Source organism: Morone saxatilis, unplaced genomic scaffold (assembly GCF_004916995.1).
Source record: "Morone saxatilis isolate NCDOM2014 unplaced genomic scaffold, NCSU_SB_2.0 Contig9, whole genome shotgun sequence".
NCBI lineage: Eukaryota > Metazoa > Chordata > Actinopteri > Moronidae > Morone > Morone saxatilis.
The window spans coordinates 7,871,645-7,883,378 of record NW_023340268.1 but is presented as its reverse complement, the minus strand read 5'-3'; positions in this window follow the sequence as shown (position 1 = coordinate 7,883,378).

Below are 11,734 nucleotides of genomic sequence, written 5' to 3'. Positions count from 1 at the left end.
ATGGGCATCTGATGAGGCACACAGTGAAAAGAAAGAGCTCCAGCTGTCGTAGGAGAAATACATGGTCTCCCAACACCCCCCACTCCCCCGCCCTCCTCTCCACACACACCGTCAACCTTTCTGTCCCTTTTCTCTTGTTTGTCCATTTGCTGTCGTCAACAACATTTCAGCAAAGCAGTGGGCCGTTTGTTGTTATGGTGACAGGGTTTATTTTTTGCAGATCAGGGTGAAAAACAGTAAAGAACTGCAAAATTACCATCAGCGACATGCTCTCTATTTATGCTGGCGTGCACAGTTTTAAAGTAGCCTGCCTCATCAAAGATACAGAAAGCTTTTCATATCGGGTGCATAACCAAGAGAACTAGACTACACTATTAAGCAATAAGAAATGTGCAGGCATTTGATGAGCTGTGACACTGTCACTGGCTGCAGATGGATAAGTAGTTTGACTACCTAAACTAGAAAGCTGTGAAAAGATATATAAGACAGCTTGAAGACAAACTAGTTGAACTTCCTCTGATGCATACACCTGGAAGGCTGGTAGATTAGTTTTTTCCCCAGTACAAACTTAAAGTGGGACAATTGAGCTTTTCTGTCTGAATGTTTCATTTTGTAGTTGTGAGTGCAAAAGATAGAGAAAGACAGACAGTTGATCCCATTCTCCTAACCTCAATCTTTTCTTTGCAAGCCATTCTCTTTTGTTGAAGTAAACTAAAGAAAAGCAATCTTTGCAGCCATTACTGGTCATCCTTCATCCACAAATTGCTCTCGCTTTTTCTTTTGCTCTGCCCGGTGCAGATACTTGCACACGTGTGCAAGAAACTAGACCACTAGGTAGCTTTGTTGCAAATCCATGTGACAGCAAAAACAACGAGCAGCAAAACTAAACAAATGACTGCAGATTGCTGACAGCAACCCCTTGCATCATGGGATAAAGTTTTAGGAATGTGTGTTTGTTCAGAGTCAGACAAAGGATTCAATTATTAGCAAGCTATTGCTTGTCAGGCATTTAAACAAATTGGTCATTGGTATCTCTATGATGAATTCTATGCTGCAGGAGCCTTGTGATTCTTAAAGAAATCTTATACAAGCAGAGCAAATCAAATCCAGACTGTTAACTGATTGTTGTTCAAGTCTGTAAAAGCCTTCATTCATTTAAACACCTGCAAGGAGTTGACATTACTGATGAAGCACACTCAGTTAACAGCAGATGCCTGGTTCAAAACTTTATGGATTTGCATCGTGCAGGTCATAATATTGAAACTTCTTCCAGAATCTGTCTGTGCAATCTTAAGATACAAGCAAACCAGAAAGTTACATCGAGCAACCTGTTGCCACGATCTAACTTTGTGATGCCGATCTTTCACGTCGCCTCATCCAGTCGCCTTACATAGCACTAATACTACTAATAGTAGCCTACATAGGCGGCAATATTGTACTAGAACTTTCAAAACAGACATTCTTGGAAGAATCACTGTTTCTGACATGGCAATGCAACAGAGGCATGTTGCTCGAGTCTGGAGTCTGCTGAGACTTTTCAGCACCACGGACAGCGACAGACAGTTCAGACAGTCAAATCTGCAGAAACAAACTGAGAAGCTGCAGGACAACATTCATATACATCACCCATGGTCACATTGTAACTTCTATGGTCCGTACATGAGCACATGGCTCCGTATGAAACATACAAACGGCAAACCCGTATTCACAGAAACACACATTTAAAAGTAAAAGCATAGACATAGAAAGCCCGTCGTCTTTCCTTACCTGGAAAACGTTTCTTTGAAGTCTTGTCAGTGGCTCTCTATCCGGTCGCCCAGGTCCGTTGGAGCTAGGCTCGGGGTAGCAGCTGCTGAGTGTGTACTCAAAGTCTGACTCGACTCGAAGTCTTCAGATCTGAGCTCTGGCCAAAACTTTCGCAGTGTTTGAAGCCGCTGAAAGGATGCGCCAGGTCCAAGCTCGACCCCAGACGGGTCGATCCCAAGTTTCAGTGCAGTCCACTCTCACAAGCAAAGAAAAATATAGTGACTCTAACCAAACTCCAAAGAGTTTACTACCAACTTTGTTTAGCTGCTATGTCCAGAGAAAACTGGCGTATAGCGGAGTGACAAATTGGTTGTATCGGAGCTCCAGCAGACAGTCCGTAGAACCAAACGCTTTGGTCTCGCTTGTCTTTTCTCTCTAAGCTCCAGTATAAATGTTGGTACTTCTACTCCCGGCTTCGGAGTCTTCTTGCTTGTGGTCTTTGCACTGCAAGTGGGTCCAGTCTCAGTGTAGCTTGTGGCCTGCTCTTGGAGGTATATATCCAACCCCGCCCCCCCTGCTGCAAGTTGGAGTCAGTGCGTGGATGGCGTACTGAAGTGAATGAGACAGCACCAAGACGAGGGGGGAGTGTGCGGGGGAGAAAGTGTTTGTGTGCGCGCGCGCGTGTGTAAGTGTGAGAGTGACTGTGTCAGCGCACACGGAGGAGGGAGGGAGGGAGGAATCTGAAGAGAGGGGAGGGATCTGTTCAGGGAGACAGAGACAAACGATTATGAACACCAAACTACGCAGATATCAACGCAGAGCCAAAGGTACCGGAAAGAGGATCAGCGGAATCGGTGTGCATGCACGGGGATGAAATAAAAGAGATGAATAGTCATCATGTTAACACGGCTGAGATTACTTTGCACAGAAAGGTTTAGTTATGGCAACGTGGTGATATATTAATTATGAAATGATATTATGATAACTCACGTGTTAATTAATAAGCAACAGTGCTGCTTTTGTGTTTCATTCAATACAACATTTAAAGACAATTAAATGGATTCAGGCTCACTCGCCAGTTCACTGAGGGCATAAAGGGATTGTCTCCGCTTTTAGGGGTTAATTAAAAGGCAATCAAGCTCATTAAATGGCCATGTGGGGTGTTTTGTATACTCCACCGTGCATAAAGCATGACTGTTCCGGCGGCTGTCATAGTGACAGGTTCTCCATTTCCAATTAAAAGTAAAGGTGAAGTGCAGACAGTGCAGTAATGCAGGAGAGGAAACACACAGGCGCGCACTCCCTCCCTCCCTCTGTCTATCCGCCGGTCCCCCCTCTGTCTTTCTCTCAAAAACACACACATTCACATACACAAACACACTCTGTGCACACAGGAATAGGCGTCACCCCTGCATCCCTCCCTGCTTCCTCCTCTCTCCCTCTCTCTCACACACACTCACACACACATCTCTCCGGGGATGTGGGCGGATCTGGGTAGTTCTCGGAGTGTGAAAGGGATAACCTAACGTGGGTTTCTGCATGTTGGTGTGGTGCTCACTCAGTTTCTCTTCTAGCCAAGCAATAGGAGATGAAGAGAAAAGAGGAAGAAAAAAAAATCTAGAAATAAACGAGTAACTGCCCAAACAACGTGAGTCAGAAAGTGTAAAACAGAAGAGCTGATTAGGAGTGATCATCAGTCATTGTCTTTCCTCAATATTGCCCCTCAGTTTCCTCAATAAAACAGAGCCTGGTAGGAGTGAGGAGTCATGCTATGCCGTGTTGGGGTGACATGGGAATTTTTAGATCCTACGTCGTGTTGGGGAAATTACTGTATACTTTACAAAGCAACATTAAAAAGTAATTTCCTCCCCCTTTAATTAGCCTGCCAGGCACATTTAAAGCAATGTGAAATCACAGATTCAGAGCATGCAATCCACCAACGCAGGAGTTAACGTGACCTAATAGCTTAGTGGTTTAGGTGACCCCTCAGGACTAATATTTTTCTGTATCATCTGGAAAATATGCTCTATTTTCAGCACATGCGCCAAATTTAAACATACCACACAATTTATGCTATTACAGAGCCACAAATCTTTTTTCAACATTCAGTAAATATCCCACATACTGAGTGTCTTACTCCAAAAGTTATTTAAGGCTGTAGAAGTTTTGTTATTTTTGTTTGGTAGAAGACTTGTTATAAGATCCGCCAAACTGGTGTCAGAATAAGCTTTTTTAAAAACCCTTTATGAAGCCCTACCTGTACTACCTTCTTTAACTTTATGTTGATTTGTGAACCACAATTTTGTTTTTAGTATTATGTCATACACAACATTTTATTGTTATGATAATTTTCTGACCAAAGATCTAGAAATCTTTTGTGATTTAGGTGTAGCACTTGATGTATTCATTGAAACGGACACTTTTCAAAAGTCATTTGAAGCGCTTCTCTTTGACTAAATATCATAATCTGCTCTGTCCTGTCCCCTTATTGCCATCCTTACAGCACGGATGGCTGAGAGAGCCAACCCCAAATCCCTTCAGTGAGTTACACTTAATAACATTTTGAACAGTTACGAGAACAGCTGCAGCTAAATTATTGTTTTGTTTGGAGTGGAGTCAAAAAACAGGCTTATGACGTTCGGCATTACCAAAACAAAGAACAGCATTAGTATTACCTTACGTGTGTTCACTTTCAGAGTAAAATGAGTCAATACAGAACAACTCCCTGTGCATTGCAAAACAATAAGTCATGTCACACATACGTAGAGCTGCTTGTCACACCACATGGCTAGATCCCATTAAATCCCATTATCCAACTTTGTTGCGCTCCAGACTATAAGTCACTGCAAAATATCCTATATACAGTCAATACAATCCTTCCCAGTTCATTCTTACCCTGTTATTAACCTGCTTTTAGATGATATTACTCATAAATGTACACACTGCCCTGTGAAGCAGATATATCATGCAGCTTTCTGAGTGGCCAGGATTTGTCAGTGAGCAAATTAGAATTGAGAAACTTTGAGAACTTTTTTTAAAATTTCCTTCACTTCACGTTTTTTTCACTGCAATTTATGAGGATTAAGAAATTTTGTCAGTTTGATGCAAAAACAAAATCGTGTCTAAGATCATGGTTCACGCCACCGGTAAACTGTATATGGCAGGTTTATACACATAGATACAACTTCCAACTCCTTCAGCTTAATCTTCGCTCCCATTTCACTCCTCATCCCTTCTGCTGTTTGAGCAGAGAACTTCTCAGTGGATGTACCAAATTTATGTCCAACTGTGTAATCAAATGAGCTATTAGACGCCCAGCGTGTGAGAGGCTGAAGACAAGTTTGACCTGATGTTGAAGAACCTCCCTCCTTCCCTCTGCATTTGTAATAGGGATGGCAGCAGGGACAATGGAACGTGCAGGAGAAATAATGAGTTGTGATGATAAGCTGATGTTGATTAGGATAAACCGGACAAACAGTGAAAGTCAGTCTGGTGGAAAGCTTCCAGACAGTTTGGGAAAATGAGACAACAAACAAAGAGTCTGATTTGAGTTCACTGTTTACTTCTTAACTGCCCTTAGGCAGGTTCATTTACTGCTGAAGGAGCTTCAGTGGCCAGAACTACAATTGTAAGCACATGTGCAGATTATCTGGGAGTAATTAAAAAATACACACCATGGACTACTAATCTAATTCGCAACAACTGCCAGCCAAGTTGTTGCTCCTGCTCATTTTAACCTTGAATGCCTTCTGCTTTACCAGAGCTCATTTAAGAGGGAGGCGTGGGCAGCAGTAGGCACAGTTACATAAACAAATGCCCATATAAGTGAGAGCGAGAGAAAAAAGTTTTGAGGAATCACCACTGCACCTCTGTACCTCACAGCCTCCACACTCTTCTCCACAGGAGTCAGGACAGCCCTCTCACTACACGGGTATTTTGAAGTCAGGATGAAGCACTCATGGGCCCAGAAAAAGGCATCGTTGTCGTGTTCAAAGAGAGTGCAAATCCCTGCATGTAGCTGAATCACAGGATATAGTTTTCTCACTAAAGTGGGAGAAATGGATTGTTTGATTTTACAGGCTACATTTGCTCCTATTCAACCCTATTTTAACCATAACAGTGACTATGAAAAGTATTTGTTTCTTCATCATTGCAGCTTTTTTTGACATTGTACCTGAGTTGTACGGTCCATAACTCATTTAGAACTTGATATGAGTGTTGCCCTTTCCTGTTCCTGCTTTTCTTTCATGGACCATGGGTCCTTGCAGCTATGAGGGTATTTGGACCCTAGATGGTGCTGTTTTTAGATGCTGAATGAGGAGGCTGTGGCAGGCTATGCTTGTGTGTGGTTCATGTCTAAACCGGCAGAGAAGGGAAAAGGATTTTTTTGATTAGAGAGAGAAAATTATGTCACAAATAATTAACATCTAATATTTAACATGAATATATATTTAATTACACAGTTACAGAAACATGTAAAATACATAGTTGACATGCAGCTCCCATACATGTACATAGACTGTAAAGTATGGAGGAGAATATTGAATTTCTGAGATGTACAGATTCACTAACAGGTTGAATGTATGTAGTTTGTAGAGTAAGCGTAGTGAGTTGCTAAATTACGGATTTTGGGTTGATTTTGACCAAAGGTGTTACACGGTCTGATGGCTGCACGTGTTGAAGAGCACTTGAAGCTGTCCCTGCTGCACAAAGAGGCTTGAAGGGGCTTAATGTTGACGCCTTGTGTGATGTAACCGATGGGCAGACCGAAGCTGGCGCTCATTGTTTTTCTATATATTACATTTGAGGGTTAATAAATGTTTGTGCCCAGAACATCCGGTTTATCCCACAGGTGCTTGTATAACTGGTTGTCAGCTGTGACTGTGTGCCGAACCTCTTTGATGTATGAACAAGATGCAGATTGTTGAAAATCAAACAGAATGAGATACTTCTCAAAATGTCTGTTTCATGTAGGACACCTGTTGCATGACGGGCAGAGAGAGAGATAGAAGGAGAGTTATAGAACGAGTCATTCAGAGGTATTTTCTATTTTTTTACATTTAGTCTATGTTGGTAGCTTCAATTCTCTGCCACTGCAGATCTCATCCTTTCAGCATTAAAGAAGTAGGACAGTCACAGTAGAGGGGAAAAAAAGGCCAGGTTGATGCTTGTCCAATTACCATGACCTGTGCCTGCAAATCACTACTCACAAACAAGACAGCACTCCACTCTATTATTCTCTTAGTACTGTTGGCAGTACAGTATAGATGAACTACTCAACCTTTCTCAGATGCAGTCTAAAAAGGTGAAGAATGTATATTTATTGTGAAACAGATGAGGAAAAACATCTAACTGTTGGTTAATGAATATATAATTAACTGTTTCTGAAATCCTTCAAATGAAGAACTATAGATAATGATACTGCTTGAGAACCGACTGCTAGACAGTGACCAATTTCCTAACAAAGTCATTCTGATTAACTTCATTCAGTTACTATAATACATAACTAATCCCAGCATTCTCGCTAATATATGTTTTTCGCACCCCTCGAAGTGAACTTCATCCAACATCACACCGTCCAACTTGCAAACACCAAAATTTTGTGTACCCAAAGTGTTGACTTTAATTTTAGCAATAAGCAGGACAGGGTTTTTATTTTTCCTTTCACCATGTGCAGAAATGCACGTGTATATGTGTGGCTAAGTGTTGGCCAAGATATCATAGCAACCATTTAAGATGGAGTGTGAAACAAAAGACAAAAACAGAACTCTTTGTGGGTGTTTGCAGGCATGGGCGATGCTGTGGTCCTCCAACTTCTTTGTTTGGTGTGGACTTAAAAGGCTGCTAAAAAAATTTTTAAGATATTTTTTGATGCATCACTTACTTGTTATTACTTATCACTTACATTGTTGACTTTAACAGGTAGAGGCCATTTATAATGAGTTTTTTTTTGCTGTTAAGCCATGTAGACGATGAAGCACTGCCATGTCATGCCAAGATTTTCACTTACAATGACCTCCTGCTTGTCCTTTCTGACTCCTTTTTCTGTTCACCCACAGTCACCTTACTTCATGAGTGGCAGGAGTCACAGTAATAGGTTATGAATAATATTGGGTGTACAGGCTGCCCTGTCTCTTCACCGCAAGATAAGAGCTCTTCTGAATGCAAAGGAAAGAGCAGAGAAAAGGTTATCCAATTATGTAATTTACGTTTCATGTACAAATAAAAGGGACTGTATAAGACTAAATATAAGGCACAATGTATTTACAAATATAAGCAAGGACATTTTTTATACATGGGAACATACTTTTAGCATTACCTTTAGACAAAAAATCTTAATAACTGAAGCAGAGAGAGAGAGCACAAGAGAAAATACTGTCTTCAAAAGTCTCTCCAAATTATATTGTGACACCTTCCACCTCTTATCTCAGTGAAGCTGGTCAAAGTCTTATGTTTTCCTCCTCAGTTCTTACTTTTTTCTGAGCTCCACTCTCTCCTCCATTCCCCATGTACTGACTGACAAGGGGGTGCTCAGACACAAAGTAATCTGATGTGTGAGGCCAGTCTTTTAGCCATAAATCACTCTCTGTGTCAAACATCACACATCATACCATCAATCTTTAAATTGACTGATGCCTGTTTTGTCTGACAACCTGCTGCTACACTCGCACATAATGAACTCTCTTTATGCAACATACTGTGTATTGAAAACACACCTTTGCTATAAGGTAGTTTGTCTGTCAGTCAAATTAGGTATATTTTACTACATGGTGGTTCAGCATGGTGGACTCCATGGAAGGTGACCTGTCGCATCTGTAGATATAAATGGCTCATTCTAGGGTAAAAGAAGCATAGCAATTCATATATTCAGGTGATTATACACTAATAGAAAACATAGTTATTAATATTATATTCATTTCTGCCACTAGATCCTCCTTAAAGATCCTGCCTTTAATGTTGCATATTTGTAGCACTTTGTTAACAAATGAAACCAGATGTAAACAGTGTGAGCTCCTTTTTTAATTAAGTGAATGTATTTTTATTAATGTTACTTTTGGACTCTATTTAGGTGGAACTGATGGTGGCTTTGCACTAACCAGTTTGTTGACACTTTTGTAGTTCTTAAGTTTTTCATGAATTAGTAGTAGCAGTTTGTTAGGCATTAAACACATTTTAAAGGTCTCAGATTGTTACAGTCAGACTCAGCAGGACATACACTAAGATGGGGTCTCACTCTTGTAATCGATGTCCCACAGGGCTCATCAGCTGGTCATGAACTCTGCCACTGTCTCCGATTCCCATTTATCGTTGCGTCTACTGATTATTCTAGGTGGCAGTACAATTGTTTTGGTGATCAATACGGACACAGAGACGACAAAGCCCTGAAACGCTGCCATTTGAGTTGAGGCAGGAAATTGATTTTTTTCTAAGGCAACATCCAGCAGAGCTCGTCTGAACCCAGTGACTTTTTCTTAAGAGCAGGAATTGAGTTCACCTGCCCTGTCATGTGGTCATGAAGCGGACAGATCAGGTCTAGTTCATGCCCAAAAAGGTTGATTTTGCCAAGAGAAAACACAGGGCAAGATGGGGCATTGTGCGCAGGAAAATGCTTCACATTGATTTGTTTGTGTTGATTCATACCAGGAAGATGCGATTTTGCCAAGAACACAAAGCCCATTTTAATCCAGTAGAGTCTTCCCTGCTGTTCATTACTTTCAACTGTGACAACAACAACATCAAGCAGCACACACTGAACTGAACTTAGTCATCTTCATGTCTATGAAAGGGCCAAAATTCATTAGCTATCGCTGGGGCAGGTGGTGTGAATTTAATAAACACCAGAAAGAGGGAGAGATGTAGGCATGTAGCAGAATGACTCACAGGAGTTTCGCTACACTGAGTGCCAGAGGAAGGCCTCTCCACAACAGGTTCCCGAGGAGGAAACCAATACGGCTGCAGGAAAGACATACATGGTGTTACCTGTGGATGAGTAGTCTGGTAAATCCCAAGCAACTGGAGAGAGCAATAAAAATCTGGACAGAGCTGAGTCAGACTGGCCTTGATGCTGTCATTTCTTTTCTCGTTTTTGAAAAGAGTTTGGGAGTTTGGGAACCAAAGAGACGCATAGATTTTTTTTTGCTTGGATCTAAGAAGATAAATCTTTTACTTTAAACACATCGTGAACTGACAAGAACACAGGAAATAACTGCGAAACAGGAAGACACACAAAAAAATAAATAAATCTAAATACACATTTTAATTGAATATTTCCACATTTTAGTTGATACTCCTGTTTTCTGGTGGAAAGTTAGATGAGACAGTTAGCTTAGGGCACCTGGTAGAGCATGGGCCCCAGAGCTATTTTCAGTCTTTACATAAATGGAGACTCCAGCAGCCAACATTGCCACCACTATTTCGTAAGGGTATCACTAAGTTATTAATTCTTTATATTTTACAGTGTGTTCTCAGGAAAGTAAAAATACGTAAAGCTTAGCATCGCCAACAGTCTGAAAGTCTAAAAATATTATATAGACATATCTAGACATAAATGTGTGGTATGAGTTTTATTAGCAAGGTTTTCTCGCAGCTTCACCTCTCCATGGATGACTACCTGTACATCAAAGACTAAAATAGGCACTCAGTCTCTTGTTGCTTGGCTTGTCATCCCCAAAGACAGGCTACAAGAAAAAGTGATATGACAGCTGTTCGGTGTCTTCAAAGAGCATATATATATATATATATATATATAGCCAAGAAATAGTCTTCCTGAAAAAACATGTTTTTACACTTCGGTTTTGGTTTTAATTTTTGTTCTCTTAATTTTACATATTTCCTTAGATTTCAAACTATTCCTTTAATCTGATAATAGTTAGCACATTTAAATGCTATTTGTAAGCATGTTAGCATGCTAGTTTAAGCATTTGGCTCAAACCACAGCTGAGCCTGAGTACTGAGATTGACAAAGCTACAACTGTGTCCCACTAGTGGTAATCATTTAGGACTAGTTACATCTCATTTTTTATCCTCTTCCAATCTCGTTTTCTCAATGTGTGAAGAGTAGCATTCTCAGAGGGTAACTACCAAGGGAAACTTTTACTACAGCATCTGCATATCAAACTTTAGTTTCAAAAAATCACTATTACGAAAAAGGTGCTGAAGATGAATCATCTCGAAATGTGAAATGATTGTCTTGATTGCACAATTAGCCAAAGACAGTTTTACATTCTGCATCTTAATGCACCACAGAATGCATGACACATAAAACCCAAAACAAGGCAGGCGGCTGATCTTTGTTTTAAGGTTGTTGTATTGTGTTGTTGTAGTGGCTGTGGGTAGCACAGTGCAGTGGTGGGAAGAAAGGACAAGGGCTTTCACAGTGACCAGAGAATAATGTAATGCATAGTCACTGCTGTTTCTTTCTGGTCTCGTTATTTCCTCAGTGGAAATGTGTGGATATCATAATGTGAACAACCATTACTTGGTTTGCAGGTTAGCTCTACACAGTGCAGTACTTTTATTTCTTTATTCTCTCGCTGTCTCACTCTGTTTTCTCTCCCTCTCTGCCTTGCACACATGCAAGGCTGGGGAGTGTGGGAGTCTGAAGGATGACTCATCTATTGCACACCTCATCGCTGCTTGGCCATATTTGGGCTGCCCGGAAATCCATTTTTCTGCGCTTGTGTAGTGGAGAGGAACAGGCAATGCAGGGACAACATGATGAGCTCTTTTCTACTTTCTCTTTTCTTCTGTACTATTTTTCAGAACAAGGACCTCTAATTCAAGCTCTGATGTGTCTTCAACATCACAAGGACAAATGTTGTTCCCAATTTTACATGGTGTGTTCAGGGTTTTCTTTATTCAGGGAACATTTTCAGATTTTTTTGAACAATGAATAAGTCATGGATATACGGATATGCATGTGCTCTCTCTTTCACACACACACACACACACACACACACACACACACACACACAAACATGCAGAAATA